A 6,000-nucleotide genomic window follows, 5' to 3' on the forward strand; every position below is an offset into this window, starting at 1 on the left:
TTCTGCTGAGAGAAATCTCCAAACATCCTTTAAGGAAGAAGCATTGTGACTGTGTTATTCTAGGGCTGTCTTCTTTGGGTCAGTAATTAGGAAAAAGAGACACAGCAATGATCCTGACTTTGCAGAAAACTGAGACAGTGTCTCTGACCATTGAAGAAATCTAACAAGGTGGAGAGGGACAAAAATGAAGACCAGGTATCACACTGAGAAATTTGAAAAAAAAAAAAAAAAATTGAGTGTTTTTCTAGAATATTTCTTTTTCATGCATATAGTCAATTTTCTCTAGTTTATAGTGCTTATCTTTTGCTTTCCAAAGGGTTTAATACCTTATATCTGTGAATAGATTTTTGTGGGGGCAGTTTCTTTTTATGTTTGTGTTTGTTTAGTGTCTATGATCCATGCCTGGGCCTTTATTGAATTCTATAATAGATTACTGGGTAAGAGAAATTTTTGACTGATTGCAAACAAATACTCTGGATTATTGTGGGGGTTTTTCCAGACCCCTCTGTCCTTGAATTCTAAACACACTACAATATCTTTCAGAGGTTCACAATTCTGTATTTTAGATCCCTCTACTCATGCTTCTCAACATGCTTTAAAATTACTTTTTTACAAGCAGAAAGCTTGTCTGACTGTTCTTCTCCTCTCATAAGATTCACAACTTTCTTCAAATCTTTTGTTTTTATTTTTAGAGGTGATTTAACATATCATATAACTTGTAAGTATCAGGCCAACTCATCCGTCTTGTTTCAGTTTAGAAAAATGTTAGCACCAAGTTCCCTTGCTGCCAAAGCATAGATTTCATGCTGTTCCATAGTCGTTCTTAGCAAGGGGAGAATATGCACTCAATTGCCAACACTCCACCGGGACTCTTGACAAAGGAATTTTATTATACCCACTTCTAGTTGGATGCAATGAAGCTTTTGCCAGGAGCGAGGCAGTGGCTACTGCTCATGCTCCAGAATTGCTGTGTGGTCAGGTCAGGACTTTTTTTCTTAATACTTGCTGGTTCAGACTTTCTTGTGGGTTTGTGTGTGGGAGGCAAGGCAGGCACCGTGTGTCAAGGAAAGGCCCTCTCCTTCTTGTGTAGGGAAATTACTGCCACATGAAGGCAGGGCAGGAAGCCAGGGGTTTCCCCAGAGCCTTTGACATCGAATAATTTGCCCCCTCTCCTTTGTGAAGTAACGCCTGTGCTAGAGCAAGAGAGTTGTACTCCTGGAATGCCAGCTCCCCACTGCCCTTTAGAGCGCACAAGTTCAAGTCAGGCATCTATAGATGCTGCATTAAGACATGTATTGTAACCAGATTGCCTGAAGAAACGGAAACAGTAAAATGAATGTTTAACTTGCCTGTGTATGAGAGGTTACTGGTTTAAGTTAGCAGTGAATGTGCCATCAAATCTAGTCAGCCTAGGAGTGAATGTTCCATAAAATCTAGTCATCCTTTCTTGGGCATAGAGAATCGTCTAGTAGGAATTGTAACTAGTGCTACTAATTCCATGTGAATTGCATGTTCCTGTCAAAACTGAGAAGAACCCAGTTTTACTGTTAGTGTCTTTCAGGGGATGGTAAAAGTCCAAATTCCTTTCAGAAATACACCCATACATGTGGTAAAGACTGACCAGATCAAAGATCTTCGACTCGAGTTTTAGAGGACTAGCCATGTTAAATACAGGCTTAATACCTGCAAGGAGAATAAACACAGAGATAATTATACACAATAATTATAGCTGAGGGTTACATTTTACCGAATAGCTAGTTAATAAACTCAGCAGTTAAACTGGATCAAACTCACCAACTATTTATATGTGAAAATAATCACATATTTGAAAATAATCCCTCCTGGTAGGAAAATCGAAACTTTTAGTTTGGGGATTTAAGAATCACGTGCCAGATATGAACAGTATCTCCTTAGCAAAGAAATCAGATAGTTCTTACTGTCACTGTGGCCAGGGCTTCCAGCCTTAGGTGATTTGGTTTTTAAAAGATAGAGTGCTAATAATCAGACATACTCTGCTTCACCAGAAGAATCTTGAAATTAAGGGGGAGCTGTGTGGAAGGATTTCTGCTGCTCATAGAGAATAATTTCCTCTGCCTTTGCATTATTCATTTCATGTAAATTTTGATAAAGTTCATCACTGTGATTATTATTTCATTTACCACATTTTATGTGTTTATAGCACAATTTCCACAGTAGGATCTTTTTCTTTGTCCACATTAGCATACATGTGTGTATTCCTGATGGGAAGAGGTGCCTTTTATGAAGTAGGCAATTGACACACATCACCATAGCTCAGTGCCTTCAGAACTTAACAGCAATTACGACCATCCTTGCCCATGATGTCTAGAAGTGGGCTTTTTAGGCCACTGTATATACCACAGAATTATGTGCCTGCATCAATAAATACCTACTGCATATACCAGGCAGTGTACAGATGATTTTCTATGCTCACAACTACCCTGGGACTTGGGAATAATAATCCCCGGTTTTACGGCTGAGATTCTTAGATTCGTTGCTTTCCTCAAAGGTACACAACTAGTATAATGGAAGAGCCAGGATTCTCAATCGGGTGTCTCTGATTGTAGAACCCATGTTCTTTCTACGTCACATTCACTGCTGGGAATTCCTTCTCCTTGAAAGGAGTCCTGGGTTTAGACCAAAACGAGGCTATGTTGGCAAGTGTTGGGCTGTAACCCACAGGCCTGCACGCCCTGTACTTGCCCAGCCTCAAGACCAAAGGAAGAGCCCAGAAACGGTGACAGAGAAGTCAGTGGTTTATTGGATAGGGGTCTTACACATCTGAAACAGACGGGTCTTAAAGCAACACCCCCTCCGTGTATGGCAGGCAGCAGGCAGGACATGATAGCAATCTTCACTACTCAAGGAATGAGGAGGCTACCATTTGTAGGAGGAATTGACATCATCAGGTTGGTTCACCAGTTACCAGGGAAACCAGCAGCTGGGGCACATTTCTCATAGCTCCTCAGATTAATGACCATCATGAGGGTAGATGTTTCCCTTTAAGAAACTAGCAGGTGAAGCCGTTCTGGCCTAAGGATTAGAACAAGCACCTGCTGGGGCAGGCTGTAGGTGAAGCAAGGTCTGGTTGACCAGGGGCATGTACAAAGAACAAGAGAACAGCCATCTTGAATGGCCTGACCGTACAGCCTGATTCTCAAGTATCCTGAGACTGCTCCGTGAGCACCTTTGGACCTTCCACAGGTGATTTGGTTTTACAGATCCATATAGCTTCAGCACTAGAAAGAGGCTTTGAGGTCAGCTGCCCCATTTCCTAAGGGGTCATCTAGCCTGTGCCTGGAAGTGTAAGTTCTATTGAGGCAGTGAGTCTTCCTTTTTAGGACAGCGCAACTTAGAGTAAGTTTTTAATATTCAGCCAGACTCCATCTCATGACGCTTCCATACAGAATAAGCCTAACACAGCTTCCGCTTAGCAGAGATATTTAAAGGGGATTTCAAATTTCTTCTATTTTTTTTCCCTAAGCAGTCCCAGTGCTTTTAGCTGAGCTCTATAGGATATGGTTGTATTTCCCTTATGAAGCTATAGTCTCTTCCCTGAATGCTGTGCAGTCTTACAAGGTAGCATTAAGATCTAAGCACAACACATCCAGGACTGATTCAACAGTGCAGACTACAGTGGGACTGCCGCCTAGGATTATAGAGACTGTACTTCTAAGATTACATTTGGCAGCCACATGAAGCCTTGTGATTTTAATTCTAGCTGAGCCCCCTTCACACGCTCCCTTCACCTCAACAAATGCAGGTCTCAGTTTCCAGCCAAACTCAAGAATTCTGAAATCTTGTCATAGTTTCAGGAAAGAACCCTCAGGGAAGAGAGTCAAAGTGTTCATCTTTGTTTCCAGGAAGACAGGCAGGGAGATGGAGGGGCAGTTCTTAGCAGAGCAGGTGTTTTTCCCTACTATGGCACTCCACGTGTGTGCCTGAGTCTCAGTGGGAATAAGGTGTGGAGTGACTGGTCAGAAGTAAATGAATAGAAATTGTACTCCCCCTGCGAAATGTCTGCGAGATATTAAGAGACAGAAGGCAGTGCTACTCCTATAGACTCAGATACCAACACAAGGGTTAGTGATTTTGCTCATCTGTTAGTTCTTGCAGTACCCTGGAACATCATTCATCATAGCCAGGGTGAATTTGCTGTACACAGGAGTGATCCTTCTCGTCTGCCATGTCCATGGGTGTGTGAGAAATCTACAATGGAGCCGAAAGAATTGTATCTTCTCGGTCCATATTCAGAAGGTAGGGAATATATTGTATCCTTTGGGACATATGCGTGGATATCATTAGCATGACAGTGGATTTACTATTCCTTTTGTGAAAATGTTAGATGATACAGAATAATTTTCAAAGTGTAAGCTGAATACACAAATAGCACATTATGCTCCATTTCAATTAGTAGAGTATGTATAAAATCTGTATGGAAATATAATCAGATATTTATTTGTTGCACTCATTTTAGAAATTCGTAATAGACAGCTGTAGGGTATTCAGTACTCTCTGGATCAAATTTGAATTGGTGACCTAGTTGCAAAACCCCTTGTTCCATGTTCATCAAGCACATCATTGTATTTAAATTTCTAGCACATTCATGGGTAAAACAAATCATAATTTTATTTTTTAAAGGATTGTTTTATTCTTTTATAATAGGATGCATTCTTCAACATTTTGAGAATAAATGGAAGAAAAAGACTTAAAAGTAAAGTATCTTAAAACATCTGAATCTGAGACATAAACAGTTTCACACCTATTTTTTAAATGTGTATGTTATATATATAAACTTGATCTCTTCCAAGCTGCATTTAGAGATGAGATAGGAAAGTATGTAAGCACCTGTTTTGCACTGACAAATTTCAACCAGCATTTTATGTTGGGGGTAAAATAATTAGGTCCATTAAAAAACTGATATGTTTCGCTCCTGAAAAGTGTCTGAAATTGTTCATATCTGGACTTGCCAAAAATGCCCACATTTCCCACCACCTGAACATAAATCACACTCATACATTCTGTGTACAGGCACTCATACCCAGAAAATCCTGAAAGAGAACATTTTTGAAACATGTAGAACAAAGAAAGAGAAGTCTCCTTTAAATGCAAAGCTGTAATTTATTAAGCATCTTTAGAACTGATGTAAGGGGCTTCTCTCCTGTTGTTCTTCCCTTCTAGGTCTCTAAGTCCAGGATGACAGGAAAATCTTCAGTGGTTCCAGAGACAAGCAGCTGGAAATCCTGCGCATTTATTTCCTAGAAGGAAGTGAGCTGATGAGGAGAGTGATCCCTTCAGAGAGATCCTCTCTTTTAAAAATGGACTCCAAGTTAAGCCATATCCATTTCTGGGACCCTGATGTGGCTCTCAAAAGCGGATGTCACTTGCTTAATGTTAAGTGATTTCAAAAGCCTTAATCGGGAGAGTAAAGGTGGGGAGGAAGATGGTGAATAAATTGTGAGCACCTACCAAGTAATGGGACATGTCTTTAATTCTTAAGCATCATGTTCTATTTCACTTTGTTATTTCAATTTAAAAAAAGAAAAAGATAAATTTTAAAAGATAAATTTTTGCTATTAGTATTCTGTACTTAATATCTGAGTACAGATCCATCATTTATTAGGTCTATGGTAGGTCACAGCCTAATTTTACAAATTCAGAACCCTAAGTCAGATCAACTCAATTGCTCAAGGCAATGTATTTGCAAGTTAGAGTAAGCACTGAAAATTTTCTGTCCTTGGACTGGTGTAGTGGGCAGTGTTGCTTTTCTGGAAGAATTTGTTCATACCTTAGATTTAACACAGTTTTGTTTATAAGTTGAAAATATTTAACCAACATCTATTCATGTAAGATAAAGTGTAAATTTAAGCAGTGATCTAGAAAATTCAGGGCAAATTAGTTTAAATCATTTACATCTTCCTAGAGGTTCTGTTTTTGTTTTTAAATCTGAAAAAAAAAAAAAATAAGTAGTTACTCGATAGC

At 39.5% G+C, this 6,000-nt stretch overlaps 1 long non-coding RNA gene across 1 annotated transcript in view; it reads left to right on the plus strand.

Moving 5' to 3' along the window:
- The window catches only part of LOC105607442 (uncharacterized), a 161,777-nt gene extending 156,287 nt beyond the window's left edge, over positions 1 to 5,490 (plus strand). The window contains exons 5-6 of the long non-coding RNA XR_009600737.1: positions 4,126 to 4,275; positions 5,200 to 5,490. This is a non-coding gene — a long non-coding RNA (uncharacterized LOC105607442). The remainder of the gene's footprint in view (positions 1 to 4,125; positions 4,276 to 5,199) is intronic.
- Positions 5,491 to 6,000: the final 510 nt, after the last annotated feature.

This window comes from Ovis aries, chromosome 5 (assembly GCF_016772045.2).
Source record: "Ovis aries strain OAR_USU_Benz2616 breed Rambouillet chromosome 5, ARS-UI_Ramb_v3.0, whole genome shotgun sequence".
Classification (NCBI taxonomy): domain Eukaryota; kingdom Metazoa; phylum Chordata; class Mammalia; order Artiodactyla; family Bovidae; genus Ovis; species Ovis aries.